This window comes from Maniola jurtina, chromosome 11 (genome assembly GCF_905333055.1).
Source record: "Maniola jurtina chromosome 11, ilManJurt1.1, whole genome shotgun sequence".
Taxonomy (NCBI): domain Eukaryota; kingdom Metazoa; phylum Arthropoda; class Insecta; order Lepidoptera; family Nymphalidae; genus Maniola; species Maniola jurtina.
In genome coordinates this window covers 4,026,913-4,048,976 of record NC_060039.1, presented here as the reverse complement: position 1 = coordinate 4,048,976, position 22,064 = coordinate 4,026,913, and the positions used below count along the sequence as shown (strand labels likewise).

The 22,064-nt window shown below is 35.5% G+C and overlaps 1 protein-coding gene across 5 annotated transcripts in view; it reads left to right on the top strand.

Annotated features, from left to right (window-relative positions):
* The window catches only part of LOC123869690 (shootin-1), a 113,930-nt gene that overhangs the window by 34,764 nt on the left and 57,102 nt on the right, over nt 1-22,064 (top strand). Inside the window, exon 1 of one of the 5 annotated variants that reach the window (XM_045912680.1) lies at nt 11,501-12,056. The exons of the other annotated variants lie outside the window; for them this stretch is intronic. The gene's annotated coding sequence lies outside the window, so the exon portion shown is untranslated. Of the gene's footprint in view, nt 1-11,500; nt 12,057-22,064 lie in introns of those variants that run through there. 5 annotated transcript variants of the gene reach the window in all.

Genomic DNA, 22,064 nt, shown 5'->3' with positions numbered 1-22,064 from the left:
TCTAATGTTAAATACATGTAACCAGATTATTTTAAATATCACGTACCTACCACAAAGAGAAGTTAAATAAATTTACATATTGTAAGTAACAAAGGCTACTTAAATACAGGTGTTGCAGTAACTGTTGGAATTTTACACATTATTTGCATTGTGATTTGGCTAACACAACGTTGAGACTGAAAAATAGCTGATGATTTTTCTATACTTATAAGGAGGTAAAGTTTTGAATTTGCTTTTCTGGGAATTGTCTAAAAACGATGGTAAAACTCAATAGCATTGAAACCTAGAACCAAGAAATTTTGAAAAACCTTAGTTGATTATCGGGGCACAATTGTACTTACAAAATGTGTTTATTATTATTTGACTTAATATTAGAAGTAGGTACTCTAATGTTAAACATATGATTATTACAATTTAAAGAGATCAAGAGAGATCATTGCGATTCTTTCTTAATGATAATTCTGCTTAAATGGATACAACTGCTTGTCTATCTTCACAAAATATAAGGTTCCGTTTGCGGTTTTTTAAATTTAAGTCAAAATTTTAAAAACCCCCGACACAAAAACCTCTATAAGAAAATTAGAAAAGAGCTGATAACTTTCAAACGGCTTAACCGATTTTCTTGGATTATATGTAGCTAAGAACACTCTCGATCAAGCCACCTTTCAAACAAAAAAAAAAAAAAAACTAAATTAAAATCGGTTCATTCGTTTAGGAGCTACGATGCCACAGACAGATACATACGTCTAACTTATAACACCTCTCTTTTTGGGTCGGGGGTTAAAAGTTAAGCTTGGCAATATTTGCCTCACGCAAAAGGAACAGTATGTGAAGTCGGAGTATTGGTTAGTTAGTTATATTTTCGTCTTTCGCATCGTTAAATGTATCACAAAATGAGCCTTATTCCCGCTAATGTCTACCGCTTCACGAAGACGTTTGTGCATTACGTGAACGTGGCGGATATAACGCAAGCTTTGTCAATAGCGTAAAAATTCACTTTCGGCATTTGTTCGAATCAGCGGCGGCCTTTTGTTTAAAATTTGGCAACGATTGGGATGATTGTTGCTCTTTTGCAATCTCCTTAATTCCTTTGCTCGTTAAGATTGTATCATTATTTTTAATTTAGTTGCCATCACTTTCGGCCATTCTGTTTCGGCCTAGACATACTGGAGACCTGTGAAAACTGATATCTCAGGTTGAGGATCTTTTTTTGCGAAGAGGCGAATGCTTTACGGGATTCTGTGGCACGTACCAAAATAATATCCTGGTGTTGGAATTCAGCACAGAATGTTTTTCGTGCTAACAATCAGTAGTCATTCTCTTTCCATGTTTTTTTTACTTTACTGTTCCTCTACTTACTCTTTATCATTATTGTACTGATTGTACTTCATTGTAGACCTTATTTTTGCATGTTGATAGGGTTCATAGCTCATCATTTGATTAGCGGAGCCGATGTCGGAGTTTAGCGTCAAAAGTCGTCAACGACTTGCGTAACTACTAGTGGTACAGTAATTTATACCCACTGCAATTAAATCATGGTTTTCGCACAATTAAGCAACTGAATGTGCTTCTCATACAGCAGAAATTCCAGTAATTTAACTAGAGGCCGGAAGCTATTCGGCCATTACCCAACGACCTGCCGTGTTTAAAGTTAGACCTCGCCAGGTTGCAACATCTTACTGCTTACCGCCATCCAAACAGATTAAGGATTGCAGATAACGAGCGGCTACTTTAATGTGTAAATTCTGATGATTCATTGTCGTCAGAAATTAAAAAATGCATTATTTCACTTCAGATTTTGACCCATAAAACACAATCGGTTGATTACGATCCATCAGTCAAATGCTATGTGAAGATGCAGCCAAAGATGGATGCTCGCTAAGCTTAGGCTTTCCAATTAAATTTGACAAAATTAAATTCAAAATACTTTTATTCAATTAAATGTCTTCCGAAGTACATCTTCAAAATTCCATTTCAGTTTCAGTCCAGCGCTGGACCGATATATATACACCTTGGCCTCATACACGTTAAGTCATTTATTAATTGTAGCCCACTATTTAATTTTTCAGTGAATTAAGTACACGATACTAGAAACAAAACGCTATTATTGGAATACAGTGGTATTATTATAGGTACTTCTTGTTCTTTTATTACAATTTTAATGATTTGAAGTTACAAGATCTAAAAGAATTATCTTCACTCACCGTAACGTAACTCAGTACGTACTTACTCAGTGTTGAAATAAATTGAAATTCTCTAAGAAACGCTATTAGCAATAGAACTTTGGCAAAAAACCGTAATTCTCATCATTACATAAATGTAAAGTATGACATGACGAGACGTCTAATAGTACAAAAGGTGTGCCACTTCCATTCCATGATTTGTACTCGTGGTATCATTACACCTCCCTTACAAATTATACAATCTACAAGTCTTATTGTATAATCTATTATTTTTGTAATTACACGTGTTATATATGCAATCAGAGCTAACAATTTTGATCTTTGTAATGACTATGACAAATGTACCACATGTAATAATATGTTTGACAACCGTGATAGCCTCATTGTGGTTGAACCATCGAGAACCGCTATTATCTTATCAATATTTTTATTTTATCTTCAAATGATGATGATTGAAATCAATCAAAGATGAGGTACATATTTAAAAATTGAAGTTGATATCGTCACAGTCAGCGTAATAATTACAGGCCTATCCAAAAACGCCATTCAAAACGCAAGGACTCATAAATACTATGCAGTTAAGCTAAGCTACAATCAATACTGCAATTGATAAACATTGTAAGTAAAGGAACACCTTCAGCCATATACAAGTTTTATGACCTCGTATCCTGTGCAAGTGTTCGCATGCCCGCCTGTCAGCGTTCAAAGGGGCGAGGTTCTGCTACTCATTAATAAACATTGTCGTGCATCAAAGGAGCAATTCCTAGGAACGTCGAACGTTTAATGCTACGTTGGAGCTAAAACATGATTGCTTGTCGAAACCTTGTACTTGCTAAATAAAAAATCGATTCGATTTCATCAAATTACTGCCTGTCAAGGTCTACATCGAATCATGTGGTCCTAGTACTTAAATTTACTTCCTCGTACAATTTTATTGTTTGTTGATTTCGTTCGATATGACGTCATCTTTATGGTTTAGCTTACTAAATCCGATATCTTAACAATATAATTTTGTTTTAAACTTATAGACTAGCGCTTGGCTGCAATCTGACCTACTAGCAAGTGATGATGCTGCTTAAGATGGAGCGCGCTTGCCTAGAAGTTGCCTATTCACTCTTGACTTGAAGGTACCAATATTAGGTACCCATTTTCTCTGTTTTTAACGATCTCTTTCTAAATACTAGATACTTATTCTATCTCTTTGCTTATTGGCTTCTACAATGTTTCGGTCATCCCTTACTTAACCCTTCTAATCTCCGATATTGTTTTAATCACATCAAATGGAAGTCCACCGTTGGATAAAAGGCTTTATCTAGTGAGTATATTCAGTCTGCACCCTCTAGACTAAAATCATCCTATTATGGGGGTCGTCCCACAGTTTCGATTTCTTGTAAGTACGCGGTCTTGCCATCGCTTCTACCAATAGCAAGGCTGCCAACTGCGATTTCAATTCGCTAAAAGCTTAGACAGTCCTACCAAACTCTTCATTTCGGATCATATTCTTCAGGAAAATTACAATTATTACTTACCATTGCTAGCTAAGTTGCATTTTTTTTTAAAGATTAGATCATTTTGTAAACTGTATCTATTTATATACTGAATACAAACCAGTGCTTCAAAATATAATTGCAAAATTGTTCGTATTATATTCGACGTCGCGTCTAACGATAGGATGTTTGCAGTTTTGCATTACAAATAAACATCGTGCGAGTTGAATCGTGCACCTACTCTTCGATGATGCTTCCCATTTTCACCAGTGTGTCGTAATGTATGTGTTCAATGTATGAGTTCAATATATTCTGTCTTAGGTCAGTGCTCGTGTGAGTCGTGTGACGATCTCCATTATTTTACTCAATACTTTTTCTAAGGTTGCCTTTATACTAGCGATGTATGTGGATGCGTAAAAAGAGATGTCTGTACAAATCATAAAGAAGGCTGCTTCTTTAATCTCTCCAATACTTAGCTTATCTCAGTTAACCCTGGATTCCCATATATCACTTCGCTACTTCGCACATGTTGTGCGGTGCTAGTAGGAGGCTTCGGCCGTGGCTAGTTACCACCCTACCGGCAAAGCCGTGCCGCCCAGCGATTTAGCGTTCCGGTACGATGTCGTGTAGAAACCAAATGGTTTAGTAAAAACTGCCATATCCCTAGCAGGTTAGCCTGTTTCCACCTTAGACCCCATCATTACTTACCACCAGGTGAGATTGCAGTCAAAGGCTAACTTGTATCTGAATTTAAAAAAAAAAACATCTTTGATGAAAAGGAAACTAACACTTGAGTATACCGACTTGACTGGGATAACATTGCATTCTACAATCATATTCTTATTTTCATTCTTCGTTTGCAGTTTGATGGTATGCAGATTGCAGATGAGTTCTACTTCATTCGGCTGAATGCTCATATAAAATTATGCTTGTTGCAGTCATGCAACGTTCCTTTCTAAGTTAGTATCATGTGCAGTTACTCGATTCTTCATTGAAATGATTTTGAAATTGTTTCCGTTAATATGATCTTATATTGTGAAGTAGTTAACAATAGTTATGAGCATATTATCTCATAGTCATATCGCAACAATATTTTAGCATTATTTTGAAATGGCAGATTACCTACTTAAGTAATTCCTTTTATCTTATAGATTTTACGTTTACTCTGCTTCCAATGTACTATTGATGAATGTAAACTCATACACTATCGTATACGTTTACATTCATTTTGTAATTTGTATGGCAAAGAGGCTCTGTTCGCTTCCCATATAAATTAAAGAGTTAGCACCAATGACCGCTTTATTTTTAAACCGATTTTCAACCACTAAGAGCGGTTACGCACTCATCCGATCCTAATGCGTGATAAAATAAATAACTCGTACCGAATTCGGATATTGCTTACGCACAAATCCGATCTCTGATCCAACTCTTAAGCTATTCAGTGGACATCTTTGACATACCTACGTCATATGTCCGATTTGAATCCGAGGCACATCCAAGACATGCTCACGGATGACGGACCGAACTTGGATGACAGAAGTCTTTAGTCAGAAGTCAATAGTTCTTTGACTACTTCGTAACACATTTTCACGGACTCGGATCGGATGAGTGCGTAACCGCCCTAACGGATGATTTAAGTTGGACGATGAGATGCGGTGTCTGATTTAACACCGCCGTTTCAACGCACACTATCGTCAGCATAAGCACGTGCCTAATCGTTTGTTCTATGTTTTTCGCCACCAAAAATCGGAATTTGGTTATACGAGTACTTACTCCGATTTTGGTAGCACTGCATTTTGAGGTCTACATCAAAGTGGTATTGTCTTGCGTTCTATTTTCACCGATTTTTGATTGCCTGACTATATTACCAGTCTAAATTCAGGTACCGAATGAGTTTTGTTTTCACAAAAAGTCACTCGAGAGTCGAGGCACTGTAGTTTTAATTTCTAATTAACAGCATATGGCCGTAGGATATAGACGTTCTTTAACTAGGTAATGGTATCGTATCGTGTTTAAAAATATTTTGTAGCTTTCAAAACGATACCGGAGGCGGTGCCGATAAGTGATTAAAAATGCTTTTCATCCTAACCAGTTCAACGCCACTCGTTGTCATTTACATTATGTTAACAAAATGGACTTGGTTCCTTCCTAAGAGTCTTATGAAAGTTAAATTCTCTGTATAGTTGAAAAATCCTTTACTTTCTTTTGCGTCTGCTTGAAAAGGATAATTGGCTTGTCTTGCATTCATTAAAAAAAAAAATATGACAAAATAATTTAGGATTTTCAAGTAAAAGAGGTAGTTGTGAAATTATGCCAGTGTAAAAACGACTCCAATTTAATGTTCTAATATCAAAGAGTTTGTTCTTCAGCCTTGATATAGATTTTAACTTTTATTTTGTCAAGAGTAATAAAGGTAATAATACTTAACTAACTATCGATTTCTTGAACTGATGTTGAAGCGTCTTTGGAAACTACTTCAGTTTTTAGTTGCTTTTAGTTGTTTTTAGTTGCTTTTATCGAAGTGAAAGACAATGGTCATCACTCATCAGTATTTGACGCCCACATAAAATCGATTTTATATTACTACTCAAGTCCCAACCCTTGTAGAAAATTGAACTTGGTCCTTTTTATGGTTTCATGCCGCGTCATTCAATCTCTTAACGTGAAAAAGATAAAGTTACACTGAAATAGTGATTCATGATTCAGTAACCATTCGATATGTCGAATTGGTAACAGATTTGCAAAATAAAAGATATTTAGAGTTTTTTGGTTTGTCTTTCAATCACGAAGCAACGGATCGACTTGATTTTTGCATGGATCACTGAAGTATAGATATAGTTAAATACTGCAGTGTGACAGCCAGGAAAATCGGGAATGGGAATTGGGCACTCTGCTCTAGATTTTCTTTAAAAACCTTATCCACGCAGATGAAGTCGCGAGCATATCAGCTAGTTAAAAGATATTTAAAGTTTCGTCATGTACGGTCTTTATGTGAAAGCCATTTTATTCAAAGATTCCCACTCGCATTTGTATGGCTAAAATTAAGCACAGCTGAATTATTCAAATCTAGGAAAATAAAAACGCTTTTTTGACATTCTGCGATGTCAAAGCACTTTCCAGAGGCCTCGAGGCCCCCAGTGTAACTTTTCAAGTCAAAGAGAGTTTAGCTAACATGACATGAGCATGAGATAAAGCTTTCATTTAGTATGATAGTTAAAAACAAGAGAAGGTCCTCACTATCCTCATTTTATGCTGACTTTATTTTCCTCTCTAGCCAAGAATTACCTGAGAGATTGCTTACAGCAATAAGGCCGCCCTCTACATTAAGTATATTATGTTTCTTTCATTGTGGCGTGCCATTTTGAATTTTCAGGATTCAAAAGGCGTGATTTGATATCTTCATACTTTGACAGATTTGTCGCGTTTTTCAACACGAGACACGCTTACATTTTTTTTTTAAATTTATAGACCATCGTTTCGCTGCATTCAGACCTGCTGGCAAGTGACGATGCTGCTTTAGATAAAGAGCGCTTGCCTAGAAGATGCGGATTCACTCTTGACTTGAAGGTACCTTTTATTAAAAGTGGAGGGGAAAACTTAAACTACGACTTAAGAATAATCTAAGTTAGAATATTAAATTATTCAAAGAAAACATAAACTATTGGATCTCTATTGAATAGTCAAAGCCTGGGTGCACTTGTGACAGCGTAACTACTTAGGTATATCAACCGCTATGTCGATTGAGCAACATTAGCTATAGTTGGTTGCCGTAAGGGTTGCCCGATTTTGGAGGTAGACCGAGACATTACTTTTCCCACAAGCCTCTGAGAGTATGTACCTACGTAAAGCAACCGGATCCGTTTTATATCAACTGCATCTGAGATTATATCAATCATGAAGATATAAACAAACTGTTTTGGCCTTTTAGGCACAGACCAGTAACCGAGGCGTGGAGGTTTATGGAGCGGTGCACATTAGAAGGAAAGTCATCTGACCGTACCTTTTGCATTTTTATTAGTCCCATGGCTTTACAGATTAATCTTTTAAGTACAGATTGGGATTTACTTTTTAAAAACTACTACTAGAAAAAAAGACGCAGTTTTATTAAAATAAATTTTGATTTAAATATAGAAACCGTAGATTTATTCCCGTACCTAATTAAAAACTTTATGGCTAAAGAGTGTCGCAGGTGAAGACATGTTTTACAATCAACAGTTTTTATTTATTACGTCCCCGGCTAAGACCCTTTAGTACTGAAGTGTTATTTTAAAGTCCCAATTATTTAATGTCATTTTAATAGGTATTCACTTTGAAAAGGTTTTCCAAAAATCATACCGCTTTTTTCCTTTACAAGTATTTATAAAGTAGCTTTTGTACTTATTTTTCGTTTTGTCTAGAGATAGAAATACCTACCGCACGTAGTCTTGTATGCAAATGCAAATCAATTCAACACCGCCATCTCCGCTTATCTGAATTGCATCTTGCAAACTGTCACAATGGCCAGAATTCTAACGACTCAACTGCGACTTTCCAAGCACTTGAACAACTTTCTTTATCGCATAAGTATTGCAAGTAAAGTAATAAAATGGATTGCATTAAAGACTGAAACAAATCGAACGCGGCGGCGGTGCAGCGCAACTGAAACGTTTCTAACGCAATTTTTAGCTGTTATACTTACTAGAAATAATAATGAAGGCTGTAACACTACGAAGCGCACTCATGAAGGAGCATGACGCTCGGAGTCACACGCTATAGATTTAGTGCTCCATACAGTAAGTTCCTTATATTACAAATTGTATTATTATAATAATATACGCTATACGCGCGTTTAGCGCGTCGATTGCGGTAAAACACTTGCGGTTGCAACGATCAAAAGCACCCTCGATTGACTAACATTCTCACTATTAGCTGAAATGCATTGCTGTGCAAGAATGCAACAAATTCAACCAATCGCAGCAGTTGAGGTTGTAGCAATTATTGATGCAACGTTTTCGCAATCGACAAGCAGTACCTATTCGCTTCAATCTTGCCATCCAATGACCAATCACGCCGCGCTCACGATGCGCGTATACTTTGTATCAGCCTTTAATATTTTCACTTAAGTAATGCAATCGTAATGCAATTATTCCGATTTCGGATTTAAATAATAAAGAGTTTATACTTTGCGTAAGTTGTATAATTAATTAATTATCATTTATTATTAATTTCATTAAGACTTAACATAGGTAACAATAATTTTATTTTAAAGTTACTAAATATACATCGTTATAATTTTATAAACGGCATCATAACATAATGACCTTCAGCTTTATCCTACCATTTTCTGTTGAACCCGTAAATATTCAAGACTCAAGTAGAGATAACTGAGCGATCCGAGAATCCCAAAAACACTGTCTCTATCAAACCGACGAACGCCTAGTAGTAGGTACGAGTTTGAATATTTCAATAGGTAATATAATAAAGGAAACTTAAAATGAAGTTTAAAAGTTTCTTGTTTAAAAGTATATTTCTGTTCTGTGTATTTTTATTTTGCTAAGTATAAGTAGGTATTCGTAGATGTCAGGAGAAACTCAACATCGAATTTCGTTTTTGATAACTATAAAAACTCGTATGGTCATAAATACTGGCCTGGATGGACGACTAGTAACAACAACGAGGATTACCTACTTATTGATCGTCTCTAAACGGTCGTCATTAATTTCTTAGGTGTGTGTAAAAACGCAGGCGACACCTTCATATCGTACAAAATTAAGAGCATTATTGTGAAAATTGTTTGATCAGAATTGCCTTCTTAAACAAATAGTATTTTAAAATTAATATGACGCATATATGATTAGTATTATAAAATATATATATGCGGTATTATTCCGATTAGGCGAAAATAAATGTACCTATTTCGGCAAAATGGATACCGCTCGTTATTATCATCAGAAACACGCTTCACTGGCAACGGATGCCGAGAGAGAAAACATGAATAATTGTCGACCAGCAGAGCTAGTATGAGATTTTATATCTCGTCACCGTGAATAGAACGTACGAAGCGATTTGCCTCCTTATTTCTAATTCGAACCGCTAGGCTATGACCCGCCATTCCAGCATCAGTTTTTCTTTCCAATTTTAATATATATTTACCTAGGTACCTTCAAGTCAAAATGATTAGGCATCTTCTGGGTAAGCGCGCTTACGCTGCATCATCACTTGCCAGCAGGTCTGATTGCAGCCAAACATTAGTCAAGTCAAAAAAGTTTTGAAAAAGTACTATGTTGCTAAAGTGGGTAGCTTATCGAGAGATTACAGAAAGATTGATTATTTTATTAATTTCGTATGTAAATCAAGGACCCAGGGCCATGTTATTTTGACGTTGTTATATATCGACGCTCGAATTCGATCAACGTTGGCGAAATGTAAAATCTCATACTAATCCTACAGATTCGAGCTAAGTCAACAATGCAGCGTACGACCGAGTTGAGATTATCACTTTCAGATATGCAAATGATAAATGTTCCGTAAAAGGACATTTTAATCTAGAATGAACATTTTGAAGTTGTTGACACCTTTGTTTTTATCTGTGACAAGCTCGCACTTGACCGCGATCTTGCCTACGATAGCAATTGTTTATGCAGTCTAATAGAAACGCACTAACTTGGTAAAAGCACTTTTCTTTTATATACCCTAACTCTCAATTCCCAAATCATCCTCTTCTTTAACAATCATTTTACTGTAGGTAATTTTTCCAGTGAATGTTTTCAATAAAACAATCAATTAAAAAATCCGTTTCATCCCCAAATCATATAGGTAGGTACTTATCTACCAGTTTATTTATCCTTGAGTAAATTTACGCGTCGCACAAACTTTCAGACTTGCTCGTTGTCATCTCACTGGAAATTCTAGTTTTAGATAGCACTTTCATTTTTTATTTCATGTTTAATTAAAATTACTGCAATATTTATGTTATCGTTATCAGGAACTCAAGAACTAGTTTTTTTTCATCTTATGCAATGTGACATTCATAATAAATTAAAGTAATCAATAAGATTAGTTTCACTTCAAGATTTAAAAGCAAGTTTGCAAAGACCTGTCTAAGAGAACAATTATTATATCAATATAATTTGTTTACATATCAATAATATGCAAATTAATCGATTTGTACTTTTGGAGAACCAGATGTGTTTGACGTAAATACCTACCTACTAAATAGCAAAAGTAATATAGGTACTACAGGTATATGTGATAAGTATGTTTTAAGTTTTGATCACATCAAAGTAGGCAGTCACTAATTGAATCGGTAAAGCACAGCGGTAAAGTTATTTTAATTCCCCAAACTGTTTTTAATCATTTCTAGAAAAAAATAGATCATTATTAAGTGAGCACAAATAAAATTCCTCCATAAGTCCATTCATCACCCTTACATAAAAAATTATAAGTACCTACTTATTTCATTTTGAATTAGCTTAAAGGGCAATAAACTTTAACAGAGATCGTACCCCTATGTACAGAAACGTAGAACATAAGGGCTTGTCTAATGTCTAGTCTTTGCAGAACGTGACGTTAGCCGGCCTTGGCGTTCGGTTTCTGATCGTGGTTCGAGTCGACTGCATTCGGTCTTTGCTACTATCTCTATCGCACTCAATGACTGCCTTTCAAAACATCTCGAATTTCCACACGCTATGTTCGAGGAAACTGACTCAGCTGTGTTGTTGTAGGAACACCAACGAAGCTAAAACAAGCCTTATTTACAATGCCTCAAGTTAGTTTTCCGGATATATCGACTGGGGAAGTTAATGCTTACAAGCCTTGTATACGTCAGAGTATAGTTCTTTCTCTTTTTGTCAGTCTCGCACAGCTGCCTCCGGTCAGTACGTTTGAGGTGTTCAAGAGTTACGGACGGTTGTGTGGAATAAACGCGCTATAATCGCTGCCGAAAATATCGAACAGTATAGGATACATTTATCTGTGATTTTGCTTGTATCTCGTAACAATATTGACAGTGATCATATAGGTGCGGTGTATTTTGAAAAGGATACGTATCGGTTGCTTTCCCTTTTAAAACGGAATCGGATATAAACCCTGCTGAGGTATTGTTTCCAAAACATTGAAAGTTTGTATAATGTCACCCGAGGAAACAGTGTCAATCAATCGGCATTCAGAGTAGGGAACGGTAACAATTGCTTGTGAGTGCGTGTGTTACGGTCTCGGCTCAGTGGTTCCGTCGTCAGTGTCGCCCAGTGAATTGTTAGCTGCATGCTCTGGCCCAGTCACTGATGGGAAAAATTGTTGTTGGGGTGTGTCGAGGAGGGCGTCATGCAGCCCTTCGCAGTTACCACTAGCTATCTTGGATACCAGCAAAACGGCGGGCTCAGACACGACAACGGTTCTTGCACCACAGGTGGGCAAATTGGGCTATTAAGTACCCTTACATTTTCAGGAATATTTGACAGTTTTCCCTTGCCGGCGATCTCAATTCTCAAGTGATAAAAGATTATGTAGTCTAAACAATAAAACCCGCTAATACAAAGAAGCACGACAGTTACATAAACTCATACGGCATGCCACATACCCCTCTTTTATACCCGCATTCTACCGGAACGCTAATTACTTGGGTCGGAACTAGGGACCTTTGTGCGTGTTCACCACTTTCTACTCATCATTGTCATGTTGATGTCAAAACTAGACGTTTCAGCAGTGTCCATAGAATGCGGGTAGGATATTGCATTGCAAACGTCAACAATTAAATACACACCTACTTGTATTTCGTTAAAAATGTGTGAAATGTCAATAGTTTCGAAATTCGATTTCAATATTCGTGCGCGAAACATTCGACTACTATAACTATCTAGTAGACTAGTTGAATATATGTTTCGCGTAGGTACGATATAACTATGTAGGTATACGATATATCTATTGTATTAATAAAAATTCACGTCGCGCGTCGTTAAAAATGTCTGAAATGACAATAGTTTCGAAATTGAATTTCAATATTCTTACGAGAAACATTCGACTACTGTATGTATTTAGTAGACTAGTTGAATGTATGTTTTGTGTGGGTACGATATAATTATGTAGGTATACGATATATCCATTGTACTAATAAAAAGTCACGTAGGACCTACTAAGGAATTTAGCGTTATCTCACAAATATTCAATTTATCTATAGTATAATGAGAATGCCCACAAAATTACTAATTCAATTGATCAAAATCAGACTTTCTAATATATATCTAATTTGATAGTAACAATGTCCAAATAATGATAATTCTAACAATTCATTTCTTAACAATAAATGAAATTGTGTTCATAAATGAGGAAATAAGACCACTGTTACTGTCGAAGTAACAGACACCTCGAATAAACTACAGAAATCTAGATAATTAAAATTTTACGCTTTCAAGTAGTGATTGTCTATAAATTGTTAAACTCAAACCTTAAATGAGTAATAATAATATACTGATAAAATTATGTAACATTAATGTTGAAAAAATTTATATTTATGTATGAAACAGTGGGTTTAAATAAAGAGAGCAAATCAGTATAATCGCACTAATTTATTTTATCACTTCACTCAACACACTAATAATTTCTCTCATTTATTTTGTATTAAACCCTTAGCATGAAAGTTTTAACTATCGCAAATTGCTACAATTATAATTGTTGTGATTGGCTGAATGTATGGTATTCTTGTTGTAAATGCATTTTAGCCAATGGTAAGAGAGTATGATATCCATTAAATATCGCATAATCAACATGAATACCCATCATCACAGTGGAAATCAAAAGAATTTCTATTGTCAACATTCTCAGCTAAATCAATATTTTTTGGTTTTAACTAGGTACCTATCTAGTAAATCAATACTTGGAACAGCCAGTGCAAATTCAATTCGATTGTTTTAGTGACGTGTAAGATCACAGTGGTATGTGTAAATATTATATAAATAATGATCATGATCTAATGCTAGAACAGGATAGACAATGGGAGTTTACTTTAAAAGATAAACGAATGCCATGAAGATGCAAATCATAGGCAGATGTATTAAAACTTGTTTCCTATGGTGATTAATATCTTCATAATTGCCTGTGTCAAGGTGTGGGCGCAGACGAGTTTGCAGTGCAGTATTCCTAGTATGAGACTGTACATTTCGAAAACTTTGAAAGATTTCGTGACATTCGATTTTCGACTTTTGACTGTGGTAAGTGCCGTGATCTTATTAGCGGGAGCTACCGGGTTTGATTCCGGGCAGGGGATCGAAATTTCTAAATCTCTGCTCTGGTCTGGTGCGAAGCTTCAGCCGTGGCTAGTTACCACCCTACTGGCAAAGCCGTGCCGCCAAGTGCTTAAGTGTTCCGGTACAGTGCCGTGTAGAAACCAAAGGGATGTGGGATTAATAAAAACTGCCAAATCCCTTCCAAGTTTGCCCGCTTCCATCTTAGACTGCATCACCACTTACCACCAGCTGATATTGCACTCAAGGGCTAACTTGTAGGTATCTGGTTTAAAAAAATCACGGCTGAGTATAGGTTATTTTTTTTAAAGTCGCATCTTCTGTAATAGTTACTCGTCGTCAACCTCGTCTCAACCGATTTTGACACTGCACGGCATTGTGCCACTTGTTTCCAACTTCGTCCGCGTAGATTTACGTTTCTAAAAATTCTGTGGGAACTCTCCTTTTCCGGAATAAGAATTTCTCATCAAAATCGATTAAGTGGATGGGCCATGGAAAGGTAACAGACCGACATACTTTGCATTTATAATATAGGATAGATTTCACAACATTTTCGCTAGGAACGTCGAACGCTGAATTTTCGAAATAAAGAAAAACTCTTACTAAGTGTACAGGTGTATCTGGCAAAATTTGCAAATACGTCCACAAGCTTAACCAGTTGAAGGTTAATATAACAATGTGTACATTGTGAAATATGTAATTTTACAGCATTGTATTATTTATGGGCATACTGTGGAAATATGCTGTTTCGTTACAATACTCGTTGACGGCTTAAATGAATTAATTTTATTGTCCATCCACTTTGCACTTTAATACAGCTTCACTTACTCGGTACTTTACTCAGTGGGAAATCCCTTATACAAACTGTGTGCCGACACATTCTGAATTCCTGTAAAAAGGTTTTAAGTTAAGATAGAAAATTGCGGATTTTGTAAAGTTAAGATACAAAATACAAAAAATATAAAACCAATTTTTTGTGTTACAAGGGCACTAGCTGACTCTCGCGACTTCGTCTGCGTGGGTTTAGGTTTTAAGGCCTATTGAAGGCCTATTAGATTTATTAGAAGCTGTATAAAATGTATTAAAAATATAAGTGATGGAGATATAAGTCATAGAAAGAACCGCTAAACGTGTTTTCTGAAATACCAAGTTCCAAGGATGAAGGATAAAGTAACTGTATACTAGCACTTGATTCTAGCTTATAATAATTAATAAGGACTGGGTAAAAGATAAATAATAATAGATAGTGATGAACCATTTCTCGCTTCGAAAATATTAATGGAGGCATCTTTTTTTATTCCTTAACATCAAAATCCTGCGATCGTATGGTGTTAAGTGACGATGCAAAACGAAAGCGGGCTAATCTAATAAGAGTATAGTAGTTTTTTTAAACCCATTCTCCTTTTATCATATTATACGTGGCTTCTCTGATAAAACCAAATTATTCCAAGAGTTAAATTTCCTTTTTCTGCACCATATGCTGGTCGACCTACTCGTCCATTTATTTTAATCTCAGGTACCGGAAGGTGTTCGTCTTCTCATGGCGCCCATTGCCCACCTGTTGATTTAGTACAAAATGTTAAATCATCATTCGTGCGAATGTTAAAAAAAATTTTCAAGTAAGTCAACTGTTAAACATGTTTTTTAATTATTAAGATTGTAAATTATAATTTGAGTAATTTTTTTCACTGAGGTAATTAATATGTAAACTAATCTCAAACAAGAAAGTTATGAACTACATTTACACTTGCAAAACATCGCTTAACATAAAGTTTATTTGCGTAACAAGCAAAATCTGAATCATCTGTATTCATACGATTTCCAGTTTTTAACCCCCGACCCAAAAAGAGGGGTGTTATAAGTTTGACGTGTGTATCTGTGTATCTGTGTGTCTGTGTATCTGTGTATCTGTCTGTGGCATCGTAGCGCCTAAACGAATGAACCGATTTTAATTTAGTTTTTTTTGTTTGAAAGGTGGCTTGATCGAGAGTGTTCTTAGCTATAATCTAAAAAAATTGGTTCAGCCGTTTAAGAGTTATCAGCTCTTTTCTAGTTTTCTTGTAGAAAAGAAGGTTAGATAACCGTTAGGTTCATAATAATATTATGTCAATAGACAAATGTCAAGCTGTCAAGATGTACGTTGCCTAAATACATATTTATTTATTTGAAAATTATGTTTTGGAAAACTCAGATACTTTGGATCGTCGGGGGTGTTATAAATTTTTAATTTACACTTCTTGTACTTATTAGGTTGAAATTTTTCTCGGCTACTACTAAAGAAGGAAAAAGTTCACGATTGCAGTCTGCTTATACGTACCTCCTTAGATCTGAGCGATCGCCATATTATGATCTGCACAAATAATAACTCAAAATTTAAAAACCCCCGACACAAAAACTTCTATAAGAAAACTAGAAAAGAGCTGATAACTTTCAAACGGCTGAATCGATTTTATCGATTATAGCTAAGAACACCCTCGATCAAGCCACCTTTCAAACAAAAAAAAAACTAAATTAAAATCGGTTCATTCGTTTAGGAGCTACGATGCCACAGAGAGATACACACGTCAAACTTATAACACCCATCTTTTTGGGTCGGGGGTTAAAAATAGCTGAGTCACTTAAACTGATGTTTATTAACTTCTTATGCTTGATACTTTGCACATCGCAGATTTTAAATACATATTATCTGAAACCCTACCTACTTCGTTATTGCAACACTAAATATTTAAAAGTCATGAAATTATGCAACGTTTCAAACACAAATAATGAGTAGTCATTATTAACGGCACGTGTAAGTAATCTCGTGCCTTTTGTTTAAGATAAGAAATATCGCTTAAAAGGTTATTAACCAAATGTATTACCCGTGTAACTACCTAAGTCATACCTGTAGTGGTTAAAACTTTTGTTTAGATTTGGATTTGTTTGTATCTTCATCGGATTTATGATTTGTTATTACTGTATTTTTGAAGTCGGGCTTTAGACCTTATAATATTGCAATTGCAGGCTTTATGCAATCAGAACCGCGCAGGCGTTCATCGTGAGCGGGTAACCTTGTAATTAATGTCTGACATTGGACGCTAAGATTTCGTATGTTTCGTTTGCTTTTTAAACCGCAGTGCTGTGACCTTTGCGCCCGCGCTCCGACTATAATACACTATGTCTATAACAAAGTAACCACTAACTCTAAACGTACGTTCTGTGTTCAATACGGAAACTAATAAATCTTGGATTCTTAAATAAGCCAATGTAAAACAAAACACGGTATCTCTCGGTACATTGAATATTAGTTATCAAGTTAAAAATGTGGCGAGTTTTGTTAATCTGCGATGTCAAATCACAACGTTTTGCTTTTAAATACCAAATCACAAATTTACCTCAACGCTCATGTCACGTTACAGAAGAGTCTCTGAAATGAATAATCACACTAATATTATAAAGGTGAAAGTTTGTGTGTGTATGTGTGTGTGTGTGTATGTTTGTTACTCCTTCACGCAAAAACTACTGAACGGATTAGGCTGAAATTTGGAATGGAGATAGATAATATCCAGGATTAGCACATAGACTACTTTTTATCCCGGAAAATCAAAGAGTTCCCACGGGATTTCGAAAAACCTAAATCCACACTAAGACTAAGTCGCGGGCATCATCTAGTTTTAACTAAAGACCACAGCAATAATTACACAATCAACATAATCATTAAACCAATGAAGCACTGATATTTTTATGATGTGTCTTATCGACGTGATATCAAAAACTAAAGCAATAGTGAACAGTGCGTACAGTGTGTAGTTTTGGATTTATGTAAAGGAGTCTATACGAGTTTTTGTTGCTTGACGTAAACCGCTGTTTTATTATTGATTGATTTAGTGTGGGCTTGGTTTGTACTTTGAAAAACATTATATTTACATTAAATACGAAATCGTCGTTCAAATATTAAGAAATATTTAAAAAACTGTTTAGTTTTCAAATACAAATTCTTTGTTTATTATTTCTTTTTCTTTTTCTGTTCTCATTCGTTAACAGAGCGAATAACTTGAAGAGTCTCTGTTTTGACACGTAACTTGAAACCTTCATGTTTTAGTTATTTTTGTCGTCATCTTAGTGGTTAGGTTTTACTTTTGACCACAGAATTGAGAGAGAGTTAGAATTATCTCTATCATTTTGATCAGTTTTAAATTGTCGTATTTCTTATTAGTTTAAAGAGTTATAAATTCAAATTTAAGTCTGCACTTTACGTCGATACATTTCATAGAATGGTAATTATCTTCGAATTGCTTACGCGGTCACCAGTTTGAACTGGTCCGTAGCTATGGTTGGGCGGGGTGCTGGTTCTGATTCAAGTTTGCTTAAGGCATGATTAGACATAAAGCGCAACGGCCGCGGCAGCGTGTGTAACGCTACTTCTAGAAGCTGTAATACGAACTGCTTTAAAAGAATTGCCTTTAGAAACATTTTGCTTTGACTTTATAGTGTTTCGATACTTGAAATCTATCAAAGTTATCGAGATGTAAAGGCATTTCACAGCTCACACTGCAGAGGACTCGAAAGAGGAGAACCGCTTTCGTCGCGCTCTGCAGTCTAACACACTTCATACCATTCTTTGTATCTGTTTCTTTAAAATCTTTTAGAGATGCATTGCTGTTATAATATATTGCGCGCAAAACATGCACAGTACGAAACAACACCATAAGTACGTAAACAGATTTCAGCTGGGCTTGTGTATTTAATTCTCAGTCTATGACCTGCATAAACCGCAATGTTTTTATATTACTCTTATAGGGCGTGTATAAGGACCCGAACTGTTCACTGGTATATTACACTTTTATTTAATTAGATATGATACCGTTAGGTTAGTTATTTAATTAGACGACATGACTTGACAATAATGTATGTGTAGACGCGGGAAGGAAGTGATATTGACAATTATTACTATATAGTACTAATGACAGCTGACGTTTAGCATTTACAAAACTATGTAATTCGTAACAAATGTAGCTTCAGATGGGGTTGGATTCTTATTTTGCACGCACTATACCACACCACGGGTTTAGTGTGAAGTCCTTACGTGCTGCTGCCGTCACGGCTCGCTGGCGTCGCGTGTTGTCTGCTGAAGGCCTTAGACCGCGTAACGCGGTTGGTGTTGTTTCGTCCGCGCTTTCTAACTGTTATCTTGTTATCGCCGGACGCTTTCGTCTCGGCAGCCGATACAAATACGATTAAGGACTTGTTCTGCAGACTGCTACATAGTTACGTACCCATTAAAGTGCTAAGTGTTCTCTGTATTACTAGGTATAACTGGACGGTCTTCTTTTACTACAGCAGCGTAGGAAGGAAGTGTTTCTTGTTCGTCAAGATTTAGTAAAGGCGATTTTGTAGTTTCATTGTTTACTCTAAATGTAAATGGAATTAGGATATACTAGGGTTTGCCCGCAAATACATGCCTGTGAATTTCGATCGTCCAGTAGGAACATTGCGGGTATCCCTTTAGACATTTTCCTGGGATAAAAATAGCCTATGTCACTACCCGGTTCTTAAACAAAAGCCATGCAAAACGTTAATTAGGTACGTGTCGATCCGTTTTCCGTTGCTGCGTGAAAAAATGAAAAATCAAAAAAAATAAAGAACCTGCATGTATTGCACCCAGTATTCTTGGCACCATTTCATGCGGGCATGATTTGTGCAGTAATTAGATAAGGCTAGCTTAAAGTTTTATTGTAACATTTTCAATTTAAAAAAAGATCGAATATGGATTACATCAATTTGAATAAATTGTAAAGGGCTTTTATAAATAGCGAAAGTTTAAAACACATACTTTATAGGTATTGACAAGCTCTTGAATATGTATTGAACATTGGTATAAACCGCAAGCGCATTTGAAAGCCTGCGGTCGCATTGCCAGTTACGAGTCACTCACTTGAACGAATGTTGACCCTATAATGACTACTTATATTTGTTGCATGCGTTCTGTCTATATTCCATTGATACTTACTGTTGAATTATCTCTTGGTTTTACAATATGACCTAAAATACTGTAAGAAACTCTAAATTAAAACAGAATCGGCACCATTTGTTCTCCACCTTTCCGCCAAGTTCTTGACGTCGTCAGTTCAGCGGGCTGATACGCAATCTCCACACCAGAATAAGTCTTTCCCATCAACTGTCTATACATACATATAATGGTTAATTTATCGCAGACATACCAAAAGACTTAAAACGCAACACTCATGGAAAGAAAGTGCCATAAAAAAGGCCTAAAAATAAATTCTATAGCACGAACAATCTGAACTTTCCATAAAAATTCGCATTTCTCAATAGAAATTATGCGCGGTGGACCAGACCAGTTACCCATTAATAACATCACTCAATAAAGCACTACGAGGTGACACCAAGACAAAAATAGAAAGTGCTAAACACTTCGCATTGGCGCACCGTTCTGAATACTTGACTAAAGACAATGCCTCTTGATAAATGGTCCCTACTTCAACCGCATTAGTAGCTAGGATTCTTTTTTGGATTGTTCAAATAGTTTGCTATTAGTTACTATGTCTGTACTGTCTATTTTAAATAGGTTGGAGACTTGACATTTAAAACAAAATTAAAAGCTCTCTAACGCCTTCTTTTGAACCTTAGCATAATTTTGTTTCTCTTCTTTTATCCCGGTTGTATGTGTAACTATTTGTCCATTTACCCCTTTAGTTTTCTCAAGTTCCTATCCTATATTTCCTGTTAATGTTACACTGTAATCTCCTAAAAATTACTATAGCTATTATATTTACTAAATTGGTTTGTGGTTGCCATTGGGGAGTTATAAATTATGATATTATATTTCATGTAATTTATTTTGCGTACACGTCTGCCTTTGTTGTAAGCAAACTAATTTTGTTAATTAAACAATTTTCTAATGTATCACATGCAGTTATAGTTAGTATACACTAAAAGATTCGTAGAATTAGCTAGCAGTTTAGTTTGTTGGTCATAGTCATTGTTATCAGTTTAGGGTTCGGCTCTTATCTTTACAACTTGTACATCGATATGTTTTTGTGACTGTCTTTTGATAAGTAGAGTTATTGAGATGATGGATAAATACACCTATTCCAAGTTCTACTATCAGATCACTCACATAATCGCGGTCGGGGAGATTCTCAGTCGGCGTTAACTCAGTGTTCAACATTGAATGATAGCCTTACTATATAGTATATATACTTATACTTACTAGTACTTAGTAGTATATACTTGGTAGTGTTGACTGTTGCATACTGAGCTAGCGAATCACTCCCCTGAATAAGCCAGTTGTGAAGTTTGTATCAGTGACTACTTTTTTTTTTAATTTAACAGACATCATATACCTGATACCTGATACCTAAGACTTTTGAAAATTAAGCTAGCATTTTGCACTTTGAACATGATATATGTAGTTAATAAGACAGCATTGTATCACTTTAAATAATAATGTTATCTGATTAGATTTTAATAGCTTAATCACCTAATGTATATTGTATAATGAGACCTTGAAGGAAGGTTAGATAAATTCTTTAAATTTAATAAATAATATGCCCATTTTTACTCAATAAGCTATAGTCAAAATCCGAAATACCGGCAGTTTTAGGTTTGACTAGGAAAACCTAGGACAGGATATCGAACAGGTTGTTTTATTGGTCTTCTAGAGTGTTTATCTCAGAGTGAAGTTAAGTTTGAGGACTCGTGAAGTCTGGGGTAACCCAGCCTTCGTGGTTTTTGACAGTATAAAAATACCTTTATAGTAATTTTTATCACATTATTGCACTTTATAGTTTGGAGGTAAAAAACACAAACCGTAACACACTGTAATTGATTAGATGTCTCCTAAGATTGCCTAGGCAAAGCTTCATAACCGGTGTTTCGGCATTTGACCAACAAAATATGAGTGCTTCAATGTTATTCAAATTAGTGATTGGCATCTGGCCTCGGCGAACCGTTAAGGATGAACCAGAGGCATAATTATTATAATATTATGATAGGAATATTTTCTACGAAGTATTAACGGTTATCATTTTAATATTCTAAGAAAGTATTAAAAAAGAAGATTTTCGCAATGGGTATATGATGCCTAGGTCAAAAATAAATTATATCTTAGTGATTATTAAATAGAAGGTCTTCCAAAATTCGTAAAATCCACATTCGCTTGTAGTTTTAAGTTC